The following is a 26,010-nucleotide window of genomic DNA, read 5'->3' as shown; positions in this document are numbered from 1 at the left end:
CTGATGCACTTGAACAAAAATAAGTTTGGGACAAGATGTTATATTTCTTAGCATTTTGCTTTACAGTGTATCACAATTTACAAAATTATCAAACTGTAGCACTTTTTAGTCTTTTAACTTTAGAAAGGTGAGATGTGTCAATTAAAAAAAGAGGAATATCTAAATGTTGTCCAAAAGAAACTGATTGAAAATCCATTTTGATTTGATCTTACATTTTAAAATCATAACCCTCTCTATACAATGTCAAGTATTTCTGCCATTAGTTTTATTTATTTATTTTGTTAATATTATTTTAGACTCAGGGGTTACATGTGCTTGTTATATGGGAATTACATGCATAATGGAGGGGGTTGGGCTTCTAGTATCTCCATCACCTAAATATTCAACATTGTACACTATAGGTAAATTTTCAACTCTGGACCCTCCTCCTACCTCCCTCCTTTTGGAGTCTCCAGAATCTATTGTCTCCATCTTTATATCTATGTGTACTCATTGTTTAGCTCCCACTTATAAGTGAGAACACGAGATACTTGATTTTTTGATTTCTGAATTAGTTCTCTTACAATAACAACCTAAAAAGCTTCATTCATGTTGTTGTAAAGGACATTATTTCATTCTTCTTTATTGCTGGATAATATTACATTGTATATATATACCACATTTTCTTTATCTAGTCCATTACTGGTGGACACTTAGATTGAATCCATGACTCTGACATTGTGAATAGTATTGCAATAAATATATGATGTGCAAATGTCTTTTTTAATATAAAGATTTCTTTTCCTTTGGGTAGATATCCAGTAGTGGGATTTTGGGGTCAAACAGGAGTTCTATTTTCAGTCATTTGAGATATGTTCATATTGTTTTTTGTAGAGGTTGAAATAATTTATATTTTCACCGACAGTGTCTAAATGTTCCCTTTTCTCTGAATCCTCACCAACATCTGTTATTTTTTGATGTTTCAATAATAACCATTCTGACTGGTGTGAGATAATATCTCACTGTGGTTTTAATTTGCATTTCTCTAATGACTAGTGATGTTAAGCACTTTTTCATATGTTTGTTGGACACTTGTATGTCTTCTTTTGAGAAGTGTCTGTACATGTCTTTTGCTCAGTTTTCAGTGTGCTTTTTGTTGTTGTTGTTGTTGAGTTGTTCAAGTAACTTGTAGATATTGGATATTAGTCCCTCGTTAGAGGCATAATTTGCGAATATTTTCTTCCATCCTGTAGTTTTGTCTTTTCAGTCTGTTGATAGTTTCTTTTGTTGTGTAGAAAACTTTTAGCTTGATTAAATCCCATTTGTCTGTTTTTGTTTCTGTTGCATTTGCTTTTGGGTCTTCATCATAAATTGTTTTCCTAGGCCAGTGTCCAAAAGAGTTTTTCTTTTTTTTAGGATTTCTATCATTTCAGGTCTTACATTTAAGTATTTAATTCATCTTAATTTTCTGTATGGTGTGATATAGGGGTCCACTTTCATTCTTCTGCCTATGCCTAGCCAGTTTTCCTAGCACCATTTTTTGAATAGGTTGCTCTTTTCCCATTGTTTATTTTTGTTGACTTTATCACAGATCAGTTGGTTATGGGTATGTGGCTTTATTTTTGGGTTCTCTATTCTGTTCTATTTATCTATGTGTCTGTTTTGTACTAGTCGTATGCTATTTTAGTTACTATAGCCATGCAGTATGGTTTCAAGTCAGACAATGTGATGTTTCCAGATTTTATCTTTCTGCTTAGTAGTGCTAGAGTGTTGATTTCTTTAAATAATTTATCAATTTCTAAATAACCTCTAACTATAAGGTAGAGTTCCCACTATGGTTATTATATCCGTGGCAAAGACAATATCACAACTCTGTAGACAATTTAGTGTATATTAAAATCATAGCAAATCTATATTTCAGATATAAATGTCTGTGTAATTTACATTAATAGCTTAAAGATACCCTTGTTTTCTACTAGGCAAAAATAACATTCAAAAATACAGTCCACAATTTTTGCAATAAACATTTACCATTTTTGAAAACTGTAAAAAAAGAAATTTTCTTTTTTTCTGCTGTTCTTCATACTATCAAGTAATAATTTTTTACCTGATCATGTTTGTTTAGTTTGTCCGCATTTACCATTCATTCAGCAAATTATTTTTGAGTGTCCACTATGGCTAGGTAGAGTTCTATGTATTGGAGAGTTTACAGTGAAGAAGACAAACTAGAGATATGCAGTTCTCTGACCATAACTGGCAAAATGTTTTCCTCTAAACTGTGAGCCTGATATTTTATATCAGTTCAAATTAGATATCTTAACAGCAGGAAGACTGAGAAATTGAGAAAAATACTCATTCATCAGTTGCTATTAACATTAGCAAGAGTGATCTTTTTTTCTCATGACTTCTAGATATAAGTAGCAATATGATATTACTGAGCACTGACAGATACAGTATTGAAGTGATTTTTAATTTGATGAAAATGGTGGAAGGTGATGATATGACTTACATGGCAAGCATATATTGTCCTCAGTAACCATTTTATATATTGTTTAAGTTCAGCAGGATTAATGATTTTAAAAGGTTATTGTTTTCCTTGTTTTATTATCTATTCCATTCAGCTATTTCTTACTAATCATATTGTATGTCACTATCCGTAGCAAATCATTATTAGTTCTAGTATAGCAGAAACAATATTTAATTTAAAATTATTTCCTAGAAAATAGTAAAAAATCCACTTTTAATAGTAAGAAAATTCATGTCAAACAAACCAGCTGGATACTTTAAGTACCACCAATGTTTTAAAGTCAGCATTTTCAAATTTTTAATTAATTGAAATTGACAAATATACATTTCATATATTTATCATGTACTACATGATGTTCTAAAATATGAGTTAATGCAAAGATGCTCATATTATGCCCATGATCCTTTTTTCAAATTTATATTTGGTTAATGCACATTATCATAAGTTATTTCAAAATATTGAGAAAAAAATCACACCAAGTGTAAAATTTAATGATAGTTCAATAAAAGTTAAAAGGTAAATTGTTAGGTGTGGAGTCAAAAGGAAATAAATAATTTTATCATCCTTAACATTAAAACTCAACAAACAAATATTTTTGAGTAAATGCAATTGCTAAATATTACACATATTATTTTCTATTTGTACTTAATTGAATTCTCATTAAAACCATGTGGGATGGGTTGTATGTCATTCTTAATTTTGAGATGAGTAAACTGCAGCTCAGATTGGTCAAGACGCTTGCCCTCTATTACACACAATAAAAGGGTTGAAGCCTCTTTTATCCAATTTCTGTTGGTACTCAGTACTATTTTATGTGTAAACATCTGCTCAGTACACTAGATACTCAAAATGATGGATAATCCATGCCAATGTAAACAGCTACAGTGCACATATTTCTCCAACTTTTTTTGCAGCTTTTTTCTGCTGTCAAGAGATCTCTTCTGAACTGACAACAAATAGCAGGCATTATAGTTCAGAGGAATATACTCACCATAAAAGAAAATAGTGTATCTGAGTTTTTATTGTTGATACTGGTTTAACTGTTTTATGTTGTAATTTTAGTATAAATTTTTCCTTGAGCTTAGAACATGTATTTCCATTACATAGTTGTAACTGTATGTTATGGTTAAATTGAACAGCATTTATTATGCAGTTCAATTGCATGCAATTATTCATTATGGAATAAGATGCTAAAAGATAAGAATGTTCTTCCAGGTGTTAAGAAAATTGATAGCAGTGTTTTGCTTGTTTTCTTTCTGGTATCTGTTTATCAATGAAAGTAGGAGCTAAATATAGAAATACATAAGTAACACATTGTCTGTCTTTGTCTTTAAGTAAATTAACATGTAGAGTGGTAGATAGACAAATAGCTAGGCAAATATAAATCAGAGTAAAGAATACAACAATAGGTGGGATGCTATTGAAATACATAGGCTGGAAAACAACCTATATCTAGGAACACATAGAAACATCAACCAAATTCTTATTACCAGGTAGATATTAGAGTAGTCATTCAGAAAAATGGTTTTGAAGAAAACGGAATAGCATGCATACAGTATTGGAAGCAAGAGAAAATATGACTAATCTTTGGAATTCCAAGAAATTGTGTGTGATTGGAGTACAGATCATGGAAAGCGAGAGTTGAAAGTTGAGGAAGAGGGATCATCATATTTTTAGGGTAGAGAAAGCAAATGTAGAAGATTGAGAAACAGGTAGTGAAGGGCTTTATATTGTGCTAAACAGTATGGCCATTTTCCTATGAGCAACAGGGAACTTTTGAAGAAGTTTAAAAATAAGAGTAACAATCAAATTTGAATTCAAAAATTACTCTGATGCAAGGTGGAGAATACTTTTGTGAGAGATAAAACTGGGAGCAGAGAGTAATAGGCTGTTGTAATAATTTTAATGAAAGAGAATGCCAAACTTAAGGTAGGAATAAAGGATGTCAGGAAATGTAATGGAGGCCAGGTGCAGTAGCTCATGCCTGTAATCCCAGCACTTTGGGAGGCTGAGGCAGGCAGATCACAAAGTCAGGAGTTTGAGACCAGCCTGGCCAACATAGTGAAACTCTGTCTCTACTAAAAATACAAAAAATTAGTGGGGCATGGTGGTGGGTGCCTGTAATCCCATCTACTTGGGAGCCTGAGGCAGAAGAATCCCTTGAACCCGGGAGGCAGAGGTTGCAGTGAGCTGAGATTGCACCACTGAACTCTAGCCTGGGTGACAGTGCAAGACTCCTTCTAAAACAAAAAGAAAGAAATGTAATGGACTTAAATGATATTCATAACATAAAGCTCTACGTATGTAGTAATATGATTGAAGTAAAGAATATGGTGATCAGAATCAAGTATCATGTTCTGATTTTCAATTCTGAAAACCCAGTATATGTTTGTTTCAGTGACTAAGGTGAGGATCAAAGGAAGAAGACAAAGTTAGTGGAATGGGATAGACAGAATTTTCTACTTAGCATACTATATTCGGGGAACCTCTAGAACATCTAGTACCGCATATTTAGGTGAAGCTCAGGACAGAGATTTAAGCTGGCGATATATGTTATGAATAGTTAGTGATATCCTTTGGGAAGTCCTATGAATAAATGATTTAAAGTCCCAAATTACAGCAAATTTTAAAGCAATTGAGCACCAAATGAAAATCCCTCTTAAGAGAACAACTAAGATTTACCTTAATAACACATAACTATATGACAAGAAGATGAAGACAATAGAATAGAAATGTCTGCAAAATTTTGCCTTTGTAGTGAAATGCCTTTTTGTTTTTTAATATCACAGAGAGACCATTACTAGACTTCAGAACCCAACTCAAAATCGCAAGTCTTAAATTATATATGCTATGTTCCAGAAATGAGTGAAACAAACAAACAAAACAAAAACCACAAAAGAGAAATACTTTTATGGAAAGATTTAATTTATTTCATTAAACCCCATTGAATGTAATCTGGAATATGTCTATATATTGAAACTATATATCTGTGTATTTAATAAAGATATTAAAAATTATTAGTCAAAAGCTGAAAAAAAATTGTCCTAATTCAGATGGATAATTATTTAAAACCAAAGTTGAGAGTTGGGTAGAGAATTTAGAAAGGAAAGCACATTTTAAGTTTTGTCTCTGAATTCTCAATGTCACATCTTCATTTAATTATTGTTATTTTAACTCAAAATACGGATTCCATCAAAGGCCAAGGTATAAAATGAGCTTATTAAAAATGTTTAGTTTGGAAAGAGCAAGGGAATAATAATGAAAAAGTAAAGAATACTATATTACTGATTTATGGCATATAGCAATTCAATATTGGATACTAGCTGGGGTGTATATGTGTGCATGTGTGTTTTGATACGTTGTGTTTTTATTTTTATTCATCTCAAGATATTTTAAATTGTGCTTTTTAATTTCTTTTTTGACCTATTGCTTGTTCAGAAGCATATCATTCAACTTCCACGTATTTGTAAACTTTTCCAAATTTCTTCTGTTACTGTTTATTAGCTGTATTCTATTATCATCAAAAATAAGGCTAGGGGTGGTGGCTCATGGCTGTAATCCCAGCACTTTGGGAGGCCAAGGTGGTCGGATCACTTGAGACCAGGAGTTCAGGAACAGCCTGGTCAATATGGCAAAATTCTATCTTGACTAAAAATACAAAAATTAGGTATGGTGATGCATGGCTGTAATGCCAGCTATTTGGGAGGCTGAGGCAGGATAATCCCTTGAACCTGAGAGGTGGGACTTGCAGTGAGCAGAAACTGTGCCACTGCACTCCAGCCTGGGCAACAGATACTCTGTCTCAAAAAAAAAAAGAAAAAAAAAAACTGCTTGATGTTTGAGTTCACTCCTGAGACTTGTGTTAGCAGGCCGCCTAGCCTTTCTGCTAAGGCATTAGTAGACGTGATGCCTCCCAGACCATTTGGTGGATAGTTTTGATAACAGGCACACAACCAAATGGGTAGGCAGCCAAACACTTCAGGGAATGTGGCCATTTCCACGTCTGAACCTAGAAGCACAATCGCATGTGTGTTTTCACTTTCAAAAAGACTCTCCTCCATGGTCTTGGGCTCCACCAGGGTTTTACAACCTCCTACCTGAATCCCAAGGATCTCACCAAAACACAAAAATACTTTTTTTTTTTTCCCATGAATGAGTGCAGAATTGTTGTTCTTAGAGGATATAAATAGGTGACTGAGTATTCTGCTATCTTACCCTCTAATAACTTTGTAATAACTTTCTAACATTCTTTTCAGTTATTCCCATTATTTCCATTTCCATTGTCTGAGTTCTCTCCTGCTGTGTGTCATGTTTTTTTCCTTCCTCACATCTCTAATATTATCATTTCATGCCTGATATTGGGAATTTTGTGTTACTGAATGTTAGATTTTTTGAATTTTTTTAAGAAAAGTTGCAATTTTATTGTTAGGCAGTTATTTGAACATAACTGTTCACATTTTGAGAGGTTTCGTTTTTTTCATTTTGGGTAGATCAAAGAAGCATTGATTGATTTTGTGGCTAGTTTAGCATTGTTACTATGATGTGACTCTTCTGATATTTTTATTAAATATCCCGTGTATTCAACCATGTCTATGTACTTTGGCTTTGACATCTCCAACAATTTCTGGTCATTTTTGAGTTATGAGAATTTTTCAGCTCCTAGGCAATTGTTATTTACCTGGAAGTTAATTTCATTTCAGAATTTCAGAATTACTTGCTATATATTCGCAGATTATTAATCAGCCAAAGACTGTAGTGGACACCAGCATAGATTTTTGGATAGTTCTTCTGAACTTTTCCTTTTTGATGGTACTCTACTCCACACACTTTAGCCTTTTAGCCTCCATGGTGGCCAAAACTTTGTCTTTACTTCAACAAAACAGCCAGGCTCTCTTTATCTTCCCATCCCTGGAAGTCCAGAACAATGATATCTTTCTCCCAATAATCATAATGGTGTGCTTATTTTTGTAATGTCTGAAAATTATTGTTTTGTATTTTAGTGTCCAAATTTCTGGTTATTTAAAGTGAGAGAATAAGTAAATACTCTTATAAAACACTACAGAAAAAAAAAACGGAGAAAGAAATAATTTAAAATAATTTAAATTATTTTGTCTTACCAATATATGATAAAGTAAGTCCAAGTAGATATATGAGTGGGTGATTATAATTAATTAATTGTATTTGTAATTATAATTAGTTACTTCTGAATTCCAAGTCAATAGAAATTTGCGATACCTGTATTTTGTATTAAAGTGCACAAATATTTCTCCTCAATCTGTTGGTGACCAATTATGATAAACAGGTGCATATGTTTTTATATTGCCTGTTTGGACGCCACATGTGGTTGTTCACTCTTCATCTGCCTGTCAGTGTTCTCCACACATCTTTTATAACCCTGGTCTCCTCCTTCAACAGTGCATGGAATCATACATGGAGTCACTGAAAATGTACTATAGGTGGGAAAAATAAAAGAGTGGAGATGCCTCTGCTTAGCTCAGAAATTTATTATTCTCTCAGTTATTCCATATATTTTATATAGCATTAACTGAGAAAATGTTGTTCTCAGTAAATGACAACAAGTAAAAAGTAAAATATATTTTATAATTTTGACTATACAGTATATAAAATTATTTAACTTGAAATGTTTAGCTCTACTAATCAGATGGTATTATTTGATATCATTAATAGGAATAATATAATAAAGTTCATAGGTTTTTCTATAATATGATGCCATTACTTATTTATAAAGAAATTTACACACATTTTCAAGAAAGATATGGCATGAACTTTCATGGATATAGGCAAGAAACAGGTGGTCATATAATTCAATATTAGAAAAGGTTAAACTCTTAAACAATTAATGTGTGCCCTAACTTATAGATTACATTTTTCAGAAATCAAAATAGAAGGCTTGCTAAATAATATTTTTAACTACTGACAATAGATTTAAACACAATGTATATTTATGTCTATTTTCCTTTCAATTTTTTCCTTGAAAAGCTCAGGAGAGAGCGAATACAAATTTTTTACAACTTTTATGGAAATCACAGAAATGTCTATCCTCATGAAAGTCTCCTGATATTTGTAGTTTAATATTTATTGGGCATGTTAGGTACATATTCAATTATTCATTTTAAATAGTAGTTTATTTTAATTTTATCCCAAATAAATATTTAAAGCTAGACAATTTGCAAAAATTTAATGTATCAATCATTAATAATACATCATAGTTTTATGTTATCTTATTTTTTCCTTTTAATTAACTTTTTTCAATAATTTTTACCAGCATTTATTCTATTTACTAAGTTGACAAAAATTATAAGACTTTTAAAAATCTCATAATATACTTTCAAAAACACAGATGTAAAAAATAATAAATTGCTATTCTTACCCTGAAGTAATATTCTTTGTAAAAGTGCAATTTTCTTTATTGTTTCTTTAAGGTTTTGGAATGTAAGATATAATGATGCATGAATATAATATTAATTTGGAAGTATTAGTGGCTCCTGACAGTCCTGATAATGAATTATGTTTCATTGTTCTTCTTCACAATCCAGAGAAAACCTGAACACTGAAGCAAAAGAATGGAACCCAATGCCTGTTCACACAGATAGGATCTCTTTTTCCTCTTCTCTGTAACAGTAAATTTTCATGTAAAAACCTACTTTAGGGGCTGGGTGCAGTGGCTCATGCCTGTAATCCCAGCACTTTGGGAGGCCAAGGCGGGTAGATCACCTGAGGTCAGGAGTTTGAGACCAGCCTGGACAGCATGGTGAAACCGTGTCTCTACTAAAAATACAAAAATTAGCTGGGTGTGGTGGCAGGCGCCTGTAATCTGCTCACTAGGCTGGGGCAGGAGAATCACTTGAACCTGGGAGGCAGAGGTTGCAGCAGTGAGCTGAGATCACGCCATTGCACTCCAGCCTGGGCGACAAGAGCAAAACTTTGTCTCAAAAAAAAAAAAGCTGCTGTAAGTTTAGTATCATTCTTCATAGAATCTTTTAACTGCAAATATTTCATGCTCTTTCTCCTTTTCACATTACAAGCAGACTATTTGCACTCCATATGAACTGAGGGTAAGCTATATTTTCCTCTGAGGATACTGAAGTTTGTATATTAATATCTTTGCATAAATATTACCAAATTAATGAAAGTTTTATAAATTAGCAAGCATTTAACTAATAGAGCAAAAGTATCTTAGTAAATTATACAATGACAATCCCATAAAACATTGAAGAGGGATAGTGATTGTATAGTAAATGTGATTTTACTTTTTGTTTTTACTGAATATGAATGAAATTTTACTGTATTATACACTCATGGTTTCACTTCGTCAATATCCTGCAAATAGAGAGGTAAAAAATCTAGTTTACAGTTGGTTTGTACTGTTTTTTTTCTTGCATAAATGTCCTTTCTTTTTTGTTTTCAAAATCAGCATGTGAGACTTGTATTGAGAAGTAAGCACTTTTTTTTTTTTTTTTAGACAGAGTATTGCTCTGTTGCCCAGGCTGGAGTGCAATGACACAATCTTGGCTCACTGCAGCCTCTACCTCCCAGGTTCAAGTGATTCTCTTGCCTCACCCTCCTGAGTAGCTGGGATTACAGGGGTCCGCCACCACGCCCAGCTAATTTTTGTATTTTTAGTAGCAGCAGGGTTTCACCATGTCAGTCAGGCTGGTCTCACCTCCCAAATTCCTGGTATTTCTGGTGTGAGCCACAGCAACCGACCATGAGCAGTAAGAACTTCTATATTATTATATTGAGTAATATGTTTTCAAATGTGATATTTTTATAGTTTGCAATTAAGGCTTTGTGTATTTAATTGTTATTAAATGTTTTTATGATACTTTAAGTTCTGGGGTACGTGTGCAGAACGTGCAGGTTTGTTACATAGGTATATATGTGCCATGGTGGTTTGCTGCACCCATCAATCCATCATCTACATTAGGTATTTCTCCCAATGCTATCCCTCCCCTAGCCCCCCACCCCCTAACAGGCCCCAGTGTGTGATGTTCCCCTACCTGTGTCCATGTGTTCTTATTGTTCAACTCCCATTTATGAGTGATAACATGCGGTGTTTGGTTTTCTGTTGTTGTGTTAGTTTGCTGAGAATGATGGTTTCCAGCTTCATCCATGTCCCTGCAAAGGACATGAAGTCATCCTGTGTTACAGCTGCATAGTATTCCATGGTATATATGTGCCACATTTTCTTTATTCAATCTATCATTGATGTGCATTTGGGTTGGTTCCAAGTCTTTGCTATTGTGAAAAGTACTGTAATAAGCATACATGTGCATGTGTCTTTATAGTAGAATGATTTATAATCCTTTGGATATATACACAGTAATGGGATTACTCAGTCAAATGGTATTTCTAGTTCTAGATCCTTGAGGAACCACCACACTGTCTTCCACAATGGTTGAACTAATTTACAGTCCCACCAACAGTGTAAAAGCGTTCCTATTTCTCCACATCCTCTCCAGCATCTGTTGATTCCTGACTTTGTAATGGTCTCTATTTTAACTGGCGTGAGGTAGTATCTCATTGTGGTTTTGAGTTGCATTACTCTAATGACCAGTGATGATGAGCTTTCTTTCATGTGTTTGTTGGCTGCATAAATGTCTTCTTTTGATAAGTGTCTGTTTATATCTTTTGCCCACTTTTTGATGGGGTTGGTTTTTTCTTGTAAATTTGTTCAAGTTCTTTGTAGATTCTGGATATTAGCTCTTTGTCAGATAGATAGATTGCAAAAATTTTCTCCCATTCTGTAGGTTGCCTGTTCACTGTGATGATAGTTTCTTTTGCTGTGCAGAAGCTCTTTAGTTTAATTAGATCCCATTTGTCAATTTTGGCTTTTGTTGCAATTGCTTTTGGTGTTTTAGTAATGAGGTCTTTGCCCATGCTATGTCCTGAATGGTATTGCCTAGGTTTTCTTCTAGGGTTTGATGGGTTTAGTTCTTACGTTTAAGTCTTTAATCCATCTTGAGTTAATTTTTGTATAACGTGTAAGGAAGGGATCCAGTTTCAGGTTTCCACATATGGCTAGCCAGTTTTCCCAACACCATTTATTAAATAGGGAATTATTTCCCTATTGCTTGTTTCTGTCAGGTTTGTCAAAGATCAGATGGTTGTAGATGTGGTGTGGTGTTATTTCTGAGTCCCCTGTTCTGTTCCATTGGTCTATATATCTGTTTTCGTACTAGTACCATGCTGTTTTGGTTACTGTAGACTTGTAGTATAATTTGAAGTCAGATTGCATGATGCCCCAAGCTTTGTTCTTTTTGCTTAGGACTGTCTTGGCTATGCAGGCTCTGTTTTGGTTCCATATGAAATTTAAAGTGTTTTTTTTTTTTTTTTTTTTCCAATTTTGTAAGGGAAGTCATGGTAGCATGATGGGGATAGCATTGAATCTAGAAATTACTTTTGGCAGTATGGCCATTTTCACGATGTTGATTCTTCCTATCCATGAGCATGGAATGTTTTTCCATTTGTTTGTGTCCTCTCTTATTTCCTTGAGCAGTGGTTTGTGGTTCTCCTTGCAGAGGTCCTTCACATTCCTTGTAAGTTGTATTCCTAAGTATTTTATTTTCTTTGTAGCAATTGTGAATGGGAGTTCATTCACGATTTGACTCTGTCTGTTATTGGTGTATAAGAATGCTTGTGATTTTCACACATTGATTTTGTATCTTGAGACTTTGCTGAAGTTGCTCATCAGCTTAAGGAGATTTGGGGCAGAGACAATGGTGTTTTCTAGATATACAATCATGTATATACAATCTGCAAACAGAGACAATTTGACTTCCTCTTTTCCTGATTGAATGCTCTTTATTTCCTTCTCTTGCCTGATTGCCCTGGCCAGAACTTTCAATACTATATTGAATAGGAGGGGTTAGAGAGGGCATTCTTGTCTTGTGCCGCTTTTCAAAGGGAATGCTTCCAGGTTTTGCCCATTCAGTATGATATTGGTGGTGAATTTGTAATAAATTGCTCTTATTATTTTGAGATACGTTCCATCAATACCTAGTTTATTGAGAGTTATCAGCATGAAGCGCTGTTGAATTTTTTGAAAGGAATTTTCTGCATCTATTGAGTTAATCATGTGGTTTTTGTAATTGGTTCTGTTTATGTGATGGATAACGTTTATTGATTTACGTATGTTGAACTAACCTTGAATCTCAGGGATGAAGCCAACTTGATCGTGGTGGCTAAACGTTTAGATGTGCTGCTGGATTCTGTTTGCCAGTATTTTACTGAGAGTTATTGCATCGATGTTCATCAGGAATATTGGCCTGAATTTTTCTTTAATTTCATGTGTCTCTGCCAGGTTTTGGTATCAAGATAATGCTGGCGTCATAAAATGAGTTAGGGAGGAGTCCCTCTTTTTCTACTGCTTGAAATAGTTTCAGAAGGATTGTTACCAGCTCCTCTTTGTACTTCCGGTAGAATTTGGCTGTGAATCCATCTGGTCCTGGACTTTTTTTTTATTGGTAGGCTGTTATTTGTTGCCTAATTTCAGAACTTGTTATTGATCTATTCAGGGATTTAACTTCTTCCTGGTTTAGTCTTGGGAGAGTGTATGTGTTCAGGAATTTATCAGTTTCTTCTAGATTTTCTAGTTTATTTGCATAGAGTTGTTTATAGTATTCTCTGATGGTAATTTGTATTTCTGTGGGATAGGTGGTGATATCCCCTTTATCATTTTTTATTGCGACTATTTGATTCTTCTCTATTTTCTTCTTTATTAGTCTAGCTAGTGGTCTATCTATTTAGTTGATCTTTGCAGAAAACCAGCTCCTGTGTTCATTGATTTTTTGAAGGGCTTTTTGTGTCTCTTATCTCCTTCAGTTCTGCTCTGATCTTAGTTATTTCTTGTCTTCTGCTAGCTTTTGAATTTGTTTGCACTTGCTTCTCTAGTTCTTTTAATTGTGATGTTAGGGTGCCTAGTTTAGATATTTCCTGCTTTCCCTTGTGGGTATTTAGTGCTATAAATTTCCCTCTACACACTACTTTAAATGTGTCCCAGAGATTCTGGTACACTGTGTCATTGCTCTCATTGGTTTCAAAGAACATCTTTATTTCTGCCTTAATTTTGTTGTTTACCCAGTAGTCATTCAGAAGCAGGTTGTTCAGTTTCCATGTAGTTGTGTGGTTTTGAGTGAGTTTCTTATTCCTGCGTTCTAATTTGATTGTACTGTGGTCTGAGAGACTGTTTTTTATGGTTTCCGGTCTTTTGTATTTGCTGAGGAGTGTTTTACTTCCAATTATGTGGTCAATTTTAGAATAAATGTGAGGTGGTACTGAGAAGAACGTATAATCCCTTGATTTGGTGTGGGAGAGTTCTGTATATGTCTATTAGGTCCACTTGGTCCAGAGCGGTGTTCAAGTCCTGGATATCCTTGTTAATTTTCTGTCTCATTGATCTAATATTGACATTGGGGTGTTAAAGTCTCCCACTATTATTGTGTGGGAGTCTAAGTCTCTTTGTAGGTCTCTAAGAACTTGCTATATGAATCTGAGTACTCCTGTATTGGGTGCATATATATTTAGGATAGTTAGCTCTTCTTGTTGCATTGATCCCTTTACCATTATGCAATGCTCTCTTTGCCACTTTTGATCTTTGTTGGTTTAAAGTCTGTTTTATCTGAGACTAGGATTGCAACCCCTACTTTTTTTTTTTGCTTTCCATTTGCTTGGTAAGTATTCCTCCATCCCTTTATTTTGAGCCTATGTGTGTCTTTGCGCATGAGATGGGTCTGCTGAGTACAGCACACCAGTGGGTCTTGACTCTTTATCCAATTTGTCAGTCTGTGTCTTTTAATTGGGACATTTAGCCCATTTATATTTAAGGTTAATATTGTTATGTGTGAATTTGATCCTGCCATTATGATGCTACCTGGTTATTTTGTCCGTTAGTTGATGCGGTTTCTTCATACCAATGATGATCTTTACAATTTGGTATGTTTTTGCAGTGGCTGGTATCGGTTGTTCCTTTCCATGTTTAGTGCCTCCTTCAGGCAATAGATCTATAAGACATCTTTGAAACACTTACTGGATCTACTTAATTTAAAGGAACCACATTAGAGAAACTTGACCAAAAGAAAATGTATTAGTAAAAATTAATACAAATAACATACGCTAATTTTAAATAAAAGTACATGTTAGGCTAAGCATGGTGGTTCATGCCTGTAATCCTAGCACTTTGGGGGGCTAAGGAGAAGGGAATGCTTGAGCTCAGAATTTGGAGACTAGCCTGGGCAACATAGTAAGACCCTGTCTCTACAAAATAAAAGATAAAAATAAATTAACCAGGTGTGGTAGAACATGCTTGTAGTCCCAGCTATTGAGAAGCTGACATGGAAGGATCGCTTGAGCCTGGGAGGTTGAGACTGCAGTGAGGTGTGCTCACACCACTGTATTCCCGCCTGCGTGAAAGAATGAGACCCTGGCTCAAAAGGCAAAAAAAAAAAAAAAAAAAAAAAAAGTGTATATTTCCTATCTGAACCTGTTTAAGACTTAATTTTCCAAATGAAACATAATTTTCTGTCCTCCAAAATGAACAGAAAATATCTCTGATGTTTTAATATAAACTTTAGAAATTTATTTGGATTTTTTTTTCACTTATGTTGGTTCCCAATATTCAAATTCCTAATGTTATGTGCAGGATATTTAGGTCATACATGGTTTTATTAACACAAATTCAGTAGTGTGAATGGCTAAAACAAAATATTTCTATACATGTGGTGTTATTTTATAACTGACAATTACATAGTGCTGGATTTTTATTTGTAAATATTTACAAATAGAAGTTTTTTGTATTAATTATAGAAAAGGAATTTAAGGGAAAAATAGAACCAGGAAATCTATTATAATTTATTGTTCCATGTAAACATATATGCTATGAATATTTGTGAAGATTATTATAAGATTTAGAGTGATTTACTAATAGTGATCCTAAAGCATGTATGTTTTTCATCCAAATTTAAAAATCTCTCAATATAACTGTGATGGTTAATATTGAGTGTCAACTTGATTGGATTGAAAGATGCAAAGTACTGTTCCTAGGTGTGTCTGTGAGGGTGTTGCCAAAGGAGATTAACATTTGAGTCAGTGGACTGGGAGAGGCAGACCTACCCTCAATCCAGGTGGGTAGCATCTAATCAGCTGCCAGCAGAGCTAAGATAAAAGCAGGCAGAGGAACCTAGGAGGCCTAGACTGTCTAAATCATCTGGTCTCCACCTTTTTCATGTGCTGGGTGCTCCCTGTTCTTGAACATTAGACTCAAAGTTCTTTGGTTTTTGGACTCTCGGACTTACACCAGTGATTTTCCAGGGCTCAGACTGAGGCTGCACGATTGGCTTCCCTACTTTTGAGGTTTTGGGGCTCAGACTGGTTTCTTGGCACCTCAGCTTGCAGAGTCCCCCTGTTGTTGGATTTTAACTTGCGATTGTGTGAGTCAATTCTCCTAATAAACTCCCTTTCGTATATTCGTCTATCATATTAGTTCTGTCCCTTTAGAGAACCCTGACTAATAACAGATTTTCATACCAGGAGTGGTTCTAGAGGAACAGTTTAAGGATGGATTCCTTCAGTTGGTTTTGAGATTTCTGGAGTTGGCTGCTTAATATTATTATACCCCAAAATGCTAAGGACTCTACTTCTAATAGTATGGGGAATAATGATAGTCCTTGGTGTGAACTGTTTAGAGAGTTATGCAAAATAAATGCATTTGATATTCCTGATTCACCACTTCTGAGAGGCAAGGAGTTTAGTGACTCTATACATAATACCTTTGACCATATATGGAGAACCAAGGCATATAATAAAGTTCGTTGATTGCTCCTAAGTTCACTGGACAAAGTGATGAAATAAAACGATGAACTCAAGAATTCTAATTCCTGGAAACACTGAGCCTCAAATCTTCTAACATTGCTCTGAATGAGAGTCTTATTTCCTGTAGAGAAAGAACTGAAATTGTGGAAAATCAGACACAAGTTCTTATCATGTAAGTGGCTGACCTGCAATAAAAGATGCACCCACAGCCTCGCCAGATGTCTACTGTTAAAGTGAGGGCATTGATTGCAAAAGAATGGGAGCCTGTACCTTGGAATGGGGACGTGTAGGAGGACCCTGATGAAGCTAAGGACACTGAGCTTGTAAACTCTGATGAGCTTTTTATGCCAGAGGAAACAGCTTCCCCATCCCCAGTGGTGGCAACATCCCCTCCCTGACCCATGCTGCCATCAGCCTTTCCACTTTTGTCTGAGGAGATTAACCTTGAACTGCCTGAGGCAACAGTAATGGATTCCCTGAGGAAGTTGCCAGGCAAGACAATGTTGATTCTGCCCAGAATCCACCCCCAACACTCCTGTTTGCTTCTAGACCTATAACTAGACAAAGGTCCTGGCAGGCCTCTAAAGGTGAGGTTCAGAGTGTGACCCATGAGGTCCACTATACTCCACAAGACTATACTGTACTACGAAAGAACTGCTTGAGTTTTCTGATTTATATAAGCTGAAATCTGGAGAACAGGCATGGGAATGGATATTAACGGTGTAGGATAATGGTGGAAGAAACATAAAGTTGGATCAAGATGAATTTATTGATTTGAGCCCCACTAAGCAGAGATTCTGCATTTAATGGTGCAGCTCAGGGAGATAAAAAGGATTCTAATAGTTTATTTTATTGGTTAGCTGAAATATGGATCAAAAGATGGCCCACTGTGAGTAAGTTAGAAATTCCTGATCTCCCCTGGTTTAATGTAGAGGAAGAGATCCAAAGGCTTAGGGAGATTGGGATGATGGAGTGGATTAGTCACATTAGACCTACTCATCGCAGCTGGGAGGGTCCAGAATACATGTCCTTCACTAATAATTTGTGAAATAGATATGTGAGAGCAGCACCTGCATTCTTGAAGAACTCTGTGATTGCTCTTCTCTGTATGTCAGATCTTACAGTGGGAACTGCAGTCACTCAACTATAAAATTTCAATGCATTGGGAATAATTGGATTCCTAGGAGGCAGGGACCAAGGGGCAACACTCAACCATCAAAGGAGGGTTGGCATACTTATAATGGACAGCAGAAGCAAAGCAGCAATCAGAATAATCTGACTCGTGCAGAGCTCTAGCATTGGCTGATTAATCAGTGTTCCTGGAAGTAAAATTGATAGAGAGCCTACTGCATTCTTGCTTAATTTACATAAGTAGAAAACTTCCAGGTTGAGTGGTCAAAAGACTCATTTGAATTTTAAAAATAGAGAATCATGGCCCCCTCAATCAATTTCCAGACTTGAACCAGTTTACAGAACCAGATCCCCTTGAATGAAGGGGAGGCTGTGTCCCCTTGAGGAAGAACCCCACTACACTACCGACAACTTATGTTATTAATCTTTCTCCCATTTTTCCCCAAGGAGACCTATGACTGGCTTTTTACCAGGGTAACAGTGCATTGAAAAAATAAAAATGATCAGATCTTTCAGGGACTACCGTACACTGGCTCTGAGCTGACGTTGATTCTAAGGGACCAAAAATGTCATCGTGGTCCTCCAATTAAAGTAGGGGCTTAGAGATTAGGTAACTAGTGGAGTTTTAGCTCAGTTATGACTTACACTGGATCCATGGATCCCTGGACTCATCCTGTGGTCAATTCCTCAGTGACAAAAATGCATAATTGACATAGACATACTTAGCAGCTGGCAGAACTCCCACATTGGCTCCCTGACTGGTTAGGGCTATTATGGTGGGAAAGATCAAATGGAAGCCACTATAGATGCCTCTACCTAGAAAAATAGTAAATCAAAAACAATATTGCATCCCTGGAGGGATTGTGGAGATTATTGCCACCATCAAGGACTTGAAAGACACAAGGTTGGTAATTCCCACCACGTCTCCTTTTTCCTATTTGGCCTCTGCAGAAGACAGATGCATCTTGGAGAATGATAGTGGATTATCATAAGCATAACCAAGTGGTGATTCCAATTGCAGCTGCTGTACTAGATGTGGTTTTATTGCTTGAGCAAATTAACATATCTCTTGGCACCTGTTATGTAGCCATTGATTTGGCAAATTCCTTTTTCTGCATTCCTGTCCATAAGGTCCACCAGAAGCAATTTGCCTTCAGCTGGCAAAGCCAGCAATATAACTTGAATGTCCTACCTCAGGGAGATATCAACTTTGTGTAATAATCATGTTCGGAAAGCTCTTGATCGCTTTTCTCTTCCACAAGCTATCACCCTGGTCCATTACATTGAAGATACTATGCTGACTGGATACATTAAGTGAGAAGTAACAAACACACTGAACTTATTGGTGAGATATTTGCATGCCAGGGAATGGGAAATAAATCCTACTAAATTCATGGACCTTCTACCTCAGTAAAATTTCCAGGGGTCCAGTGGTGTGAGGCCTGTCGAAATATTCCTTCTAAGGTGAAGGATAAGTTTCTGCGTTTGGCCCCTCCTACACCCAACAAAGAGGCACAATGCCTAGTGGGCCTATTTGGATTTTGGAGGCTACACATTCCTCATTTGGTTGTGTTACTCTGGTACATTTATGGAGTGACCAGAAAAGCTGCCATTTTTGAGTGGGGTCCAGAACAGGAGGCTCTGTAATAGATCCAGGATGCTTTGCAAGCTGCTCTGCCTCTTGGGCCATATGACCCAGCAGATCCAATGGTGCTTGAGGTGTCAGTGGCAGATGGGGATGCTGTTTGGAGCCTTTGGCAGGCTCCCATAGGTGAATCACAGTGGAAACCTCGAGGATTCTGGAGCAAGTCCCAGCCATCTTCTTCAGGTAACTACTCTCCTTTTGAGAACCAGCTCTTGGTCTGTTACTGGGCTTTGGTGGAAACTGAATGTTTGACTGGGGGTCATCAAGTCACCATGTGATCTGAACTGCCTATTATGAACTGGGTGCTTTCTGACCCATCTAGCCGTAAAGTGGGTTGTGTGCAACAGCATTCTGTAATCAAATAGAAGTCGTGTATACATGATCAGGCTCTAGCAGGTCCTGAAGGCACAAGTAAGTTACATGAGGAAGTGGCTTGAATGCCCATGGTGCCCACTCCTGCCTTTTCTCCCCCATCTTGCACCAATGGCTTCATGAGGAATTCTTTATCATCAGTTAACAGAGAAAGAGAAGGCTAGGTCCTGGTTCACACATGGTTTTGCACGACATGCAGGCAGCATCCAAAAGTGGATGGCTGTAGGACTACAGCCTCTTTCTAGGACATCCCTGAAGGGCAGCTGTGAAGGGAAATCTTCCCAGTTGGCAGAACTTCAAGCAGTGCAACTCATTGTGCACTTTGCTTGGAAGGAGAAATAGCCAGATATGTGATTAGATATTGATTCATGCGTTGTAGCCAATTCTTTGGCTGGATGGTCAGGGACTTGGTAAAAGTATGATTGAAAAATTGGTGGCAAAGAAATTTGGGCAAGAGGTGTGTGGATAGGCCTCTCTGAGTGGTCAAAAACTGTGAAGATATTTGTGTCTCATGTAAGTGCTCACTAAAGAGTGACCTTAGCAGAAGAGTATTTTAATAACCAAGTGGATAGGATGATAAATTCTGTGGACACTACTCAGTCTCCTTCCCCAGTCACCCCTGTTATCATCTAATGGGCCCATGAACAAAGTGGCCATGGTTTCAGGGATGGAGATTACACATGGGCTTAGCAACATGGACTTCCACTCACCAAGGCAGACCTGGCTATGGCCACTTCTGAGTGACCAGTTTGACAGCAGCAGTGACCAGCACTGAGCCCTCGATATTTCTCGGGGTGATCAGCCAGCTACTTGTTGGCAGGTTGATTATATTGGACTTCTTCCATCATGGAAAGGACAGCAGTTTGTTCTTACCAGAATAGACACTTACTCCGGATATGAGTTTGCATGTCTTGCACACAATGTTTCTGCCAAGGCTACCATCCGTGGACTCATGGAATGCCTTATTTACCATCATGGTATTCACTTTATGGCAAAATAAGTGCAGCAGGGGGCTCATGCTCATGGAATTCACTAGTCTTACCATGTTCCCTGCCATCCTGAAGCAGCTGGATTGATAGAACATTGGAATGGCCTTTTAAAGTCACAATTACAATGCTAACTTGGTGATAATAATTTGCAGGATTGGGGCAAAGTTCTCCAGAAGGCTGTATATGCTCTGAATCAGCATCCAATATATGGTACTCTTTCTCCCATAGCCAGGATTTCTGTGTCCAGGAATCAAGTGGTGGAAGTGGAAATGGCCCCAGTCACCATCAACCCTAGTGACACCCTAGCAAAATTGTCACTTCCTGTTCTTGCAACATTATGTTCTGCTGGCCTAGAGGTCCTAGTTTCAGAGTGAAGCATGCTGCCACCAGGAGACACAACAAAGATTCCATTAAACTGGAAGTTAAGATTGCCACCTGGACTCTTTGGGCTCCTCCTATTTCTAAGTCAACAGGCTAAGAAGGGAGTTACAGTGTTGGCTGGGGTAATTGACCTGGACTATCAAGATGAAATCAGTCTATTGCTCCACAATGGAGGTAAGGGAGAGTATGTGTGGAATACAGAAGATCCTTTAGGGCATCTCTTAGTATTATCATGCCTTGTGATTAAGGTCAATGGAAAACTACAGCAACCCAATCCAGGCAGGACTACAAATGGCCCAGACCCTTCAGGAATGAAGGTTTGGGTCACTCCACTAGGTAGAAAGCCATGGCCTGCTGAGGTGTTGCTGAAGGCAAAAGTAATACGGAATGGGTAGTAGAAGAAGGTAGTCATCCATACCAGCTATGACCATGTGACCAGTTGCAGAAATGAGCGCTGTAATTGTTATGAATATTTTCTCTTTATTTTGTTAAGAACACGTTTATGCCTGCATACACTTGTACTAAGAAAATATCTCCACTTTATTTCCTTTCGTTTTTCTTTATCATGTGACATAAGATTTATTGACTCCATATCAGCATTTAAGTGTTGTTAACTTTATGTAATAGCATGTAGGTTAAGGATTAGTGTTCTTCTTGTTGTAGGAAGGATAGCTGTATTATGTTAGGTGTAATTACAACCTTATAATTGTCTTTATTTGAAGATTGTATAGATTTCAGGAGATGTGTATGGGTTCAAGTTGATAAGGGGTGGACTTGTGATGCTTAATATTGAGTGTCAATTTGATTGGATTGAAGTATACAAAGTATTGTATCTGGGTGAGTCCGTGAGGATGTTGCCAAAGGAGATGAACATTTGAGTTGGTGGACTGGGAGGGGCAGACTGTATTAGTCCATTTTCAAACTGCTGATAAAGACATACCTGAGATGAGGAAATTTACAAAAGACAGAGGTTTATTGGACTTACAGTTCCATGTGGCTGGGAAATCCACAAAATCATGGTGGAAGGTAAAAGGCACTTCTCACGTGGTGGCAGACAAGAGAAGAAGTGTGCTTGTGCAGGGAGACTCCCATTTTTAAAACCATCAGATCTTGTGAGACTTATTCACTATCACGAGAACAACATGAGAAAGACCTGCCACAATGATTCAGTTACCTCCCACCGGGTCCCTCCCATAACACTTGGGAATTCAAGATGAGATTTGGGTGGGGACAAAGCCAAACCATATCACAGATCCACCCTCAATCTAGGTGGGCAGCATCTAATCAGCCTCCAGCATGTGTTGGCTAAAAGCAGACAGAGGAATACAGAAGGTTTAGACCGGCTAAGTCTTCTGGCTTCCATCTTTCTCTTGTGTTGGATGCTTCCTGCCCTTGAACATCAGACTCCAAGTTCTTCATCTTTTGGACTCTTGGACCTAAACCAGTGATTTTCCAGGGACTCTAAACCTTTAGCCACAGACTGCAGGCTGCACTATTGGCTTCCCTACTTTTGAGGTTTTCGGACCAGGAGTGGCTTCCGGGCTCCTCAGCTTGCAGATGGTCTGTAGTGGGACTTCACTTTGTGATCATGTGAGTCAATTCTTCTAGTAAACTCCCCTTCATATACTCATCTATCCTATTAGAGAACCATCTGTCCCTTTAGAGAACCCTATTTTAGTAACTCCTTCCAAATGGAACTTTTCTTTTCAACTGACTATAGGTTGAATTCTTTCATGTTAATATTTAACACAGAACAAAAATGATATTTTAACATTTAGAAAAATATTTTAAGTTTTATCTTCTCATAATGTTACTTCAAGATAGAAATGATACCCTCAAATTGGGTAACATGGGAGATTTTAAGTGTTGCTTATTTGCAATGGAGCAGGCAGGCTTAAGGGAAACCAACTCTTACTTACCTGTTTTCTGATTTCCTGCAGGTACTCCCCAGTGGAAGAACCTGTAAGAAACTTGACAGCAAAAGAGTATAGTTGCTGCAATTCCAATTCATAAAGCTTTGCATCCTTCACACTCATAGAACAGAGAAGTAACAGAAAGAACTTTCAACTGAAAAGACAAATTGAAAAATATCCAGGTTTACAGAGAGGGAGACAGCACATACCAGGGCCTGTTGGTGACAGGAGCAGGTGTGTGTGTGGGTGAAGGATGAGTGAGAACATCAGGATAAATAGCTGATGCATGTGGGGCTTAATACCTGGATGATGGGTTGATAGGTGCAGCAAACCAAACCACCATAGCACATGTTTATCTATACAACAAATCTACACATCCTGCACATGTATCCCAGAACTTAAAATAATTTTTTTTAAAAAAGAAAAAAAATGTTCAGGTCATGTAATATGACTAAATCCCTTCTCTGCCTGTCTTCCTACCACCTTTATGATTTTTATTTCCTTTACCTATAAAATGCAACACTCTAATAATGTCCTTTCCTAAAAATCAGTAAACTGGAAACAAATCCTAGTATTACTAATAAAATGGGTACTTCAGGATTTTTAAAGGCCAAAGCAAATGACAGGGGAGTGGGTAAGAGGTGAAAGTAGTTTTACATCAACCACTCATACTTTATTACTTTCTAATCACATCAGACAGATGTTAAAACTTTTGTGACACTGTTGTGCTTAATCTATTAGGTACAAAATATTATTCTAAAATTCACTAATAATTATACTAATCTTAAGCTATTAGAAAGGTCATGATATAGATGCCTGATTTTCTTACTTCTTTTTTCTTAGCAGTACACAATCTTAAATTGTAATTTTCCTGTTTATCACTAAAATTAAAGTTAGACCAGATAAAATTTTAATCATTGATCATGAATGGAAAACATAGTATGTGATTCTGATTGTTTAAAAATCTAATGTAATTATCCCATATCATAGTCGCCTTATTCATATTCTTCATTCATTCATCCTGTAACTTATATTTAAAAATCACTCATTTTTTTAATACTTTAAGTTCTAGGGTACATGTGCACAACATGCAGGTTTGTTACATATGTATACGTGTGCCATGTTGGTGTGCTGCACCCATTAACTCGTCATTTACATTAGGTGTATCTCCTAATGCAATCCCTCCCCCCAACCCCACGACAGGCCCCGGTGTTTGGTGTTCCCCACCCTGTGTCCAAGTGTTCTCATTGTTCAATTCTCACCTATGAGTGAGAACATGCGGTGTTTGGTTTTCTGTCCTTGCGATAGTTTGCTGAGAATGATGGTTTCCAGCTTCATCCATGTCCCTACAAAGGACATGAACTCATCCTTTTTTATGGCTGCATAATATTCCATCGTGTATATGTGCCACATTTTCTTAATCCAGTCTATCATTGATGGACATTTGGGTTGGTTCCAAGTCTTTGCTATTGTGAATAGTGTTGCAGTAAACATAGGTGTGCATGTGTCTTTATAGCAGCATGACTTATAATCCTTTGGGTATATACCCAGTAATGGGATGGCTGGGTCAAATGGTATTTCTAGTTCTAGATCCTTGAGGAATGGCCACACTGTCTTCCACAATGGTTGAACTAGTTTACGGTCCCACCAACAGTGTAAAAGTGTTCCTGTTTCTCCACATCCTCTCCAGCACCTGTTGTTTCCTGACTTTTTAATGATCACCATTCTAACTGGTGTGAGATGGTATCTCATTGTGGTTTTGATTTGCATTTCTCTGATGGCCAGTGGTGATGAGCATCTTTTCATGTGTCTTTTGGCTGCATAAATGTCTTCTTTTGAGAAGTGTCTGTTCGTATCCTTTGCCCACTTTTTGATGGGGTTGTTTGATTTTTTGTTGTAAATTTGTGTAAGTTCTTTGTAGATTGTGGATATTAACCCTTTGTCAGATGGGTAGATTGCAAATTTTTCTCCCATTCTGTAGGTTGCCTGTTCAGTCTGATGGTAGTTTCTTTTTCTGTGCAGAAACTCTTTAGTTTAATTATATCCCATTTTTGAATTTTGGGTTTTGTTGCTGTTGGTTTTGGTGTTTTAGACGTGAAGTCCTTGCCCATGCCTATGTCCTGAATAGTATTGCTTAGGTTTTCTTCTAGGGTTTTTATGATTTTAGGTCTGACATTTGAGTCTTTAATCCATCTTGAATTAATTTTTGTATAAGGCGTAAGCAAGGGATCCACTTTCAGCTTTCGACATATGCCTAGCCAATTTTCCCAGCACCATTTATTAAATAGGGAATCCTTTCCCCATTTCTTGTTTTTGTCAGGTTTGTCAAAGATCAGATGGTTGTAGATGTGTGGTATTATTTCTGAGGGCTCTTTTCTGTTCCACTGGTCTATATCTCTGTTTTGGTACCAGTACCATGCTGTTTTGGTTACTGTAGCCTTGTAGTATAGTTTGAAGTCAGGTAGCTTGATGCCTCCAGCTTTGTTCTTTTGGCTTAGGATTGTCTTGGCAATGCAGGCTCCTTTTTGGTTCCATATGAACTTTAAAGTAGTTTTTCCAATTCTGTGAAGAAAGTCATTGGTAGCTTGATGGGGATGGCATTGAATCTATAAATTACCTTGGGAAGTATGGCCATTTTCACAATATTGATTCTTCCTATCCATGAGCATGGAGCATTCTTCCATTTGTTTGTGTCCTCTTTTATTTTGTTAAGCAGTAGTTTGTAATTCTCCTTAAAGAGGTCCTTCACATCCCTTGTACGTTGGATTCCTAGGTATTTTATTTTCTTTGAAGCAATTGTGAATGGGAGTTCACTCATGATTTGGCTCTCTGTTTTTCTGTTATTGGTGTATAGGAATGCTTGTGATTTTTGCACATTGATTTTGTATCCTGAGACTTTGCTGAAGTTGCTTATCAGCTTAAGGAGGTTTTGGGCTGAGACGATGGGGTTTTCTAAATATACAATCATGTCATCTGCAAACAGGGACAATTTAACTTCCTCTTTTCCTAATTGTATACCCTTTATTTCTTTCTCCTGCCTGATTGTCCTGGCCAGAACTTCCAACACTATGGTGAATAGGAGTGGTGAGAGAGGACATTCCTGTCTTGTGCCTGTTTTCAATGGGAATGCTTCCAGTTTTTGCCCATTCAGTATGATATTGGCTGTGGGTTTGTCATAAATAGCTCTTATTGTTTTGAGATACGTTCCATCAGTACCTAATTTATTGAGAGTTTTTAGCATGA

This window comes from Pongo pygmaeus, chromosome 1, assembly GCF_028885625.2.
Source record: "Pongo pygmaeus isolate AG05252 chromosome 1, NHGRI_mPonPyg2-v2.0_pri, whole genome shotgun sequence".
Classification (NCBI taxonomy): Eukaryota; Metazoa; Chordata; class Mammalia; order Primates; family Hominidae; genus Pongo; species Pongo pygmaeus.
The sequence above is the reverse complement of the archived record's forward strand: the minus strand, read 5'-3'. Positions refer to the sequence as shown.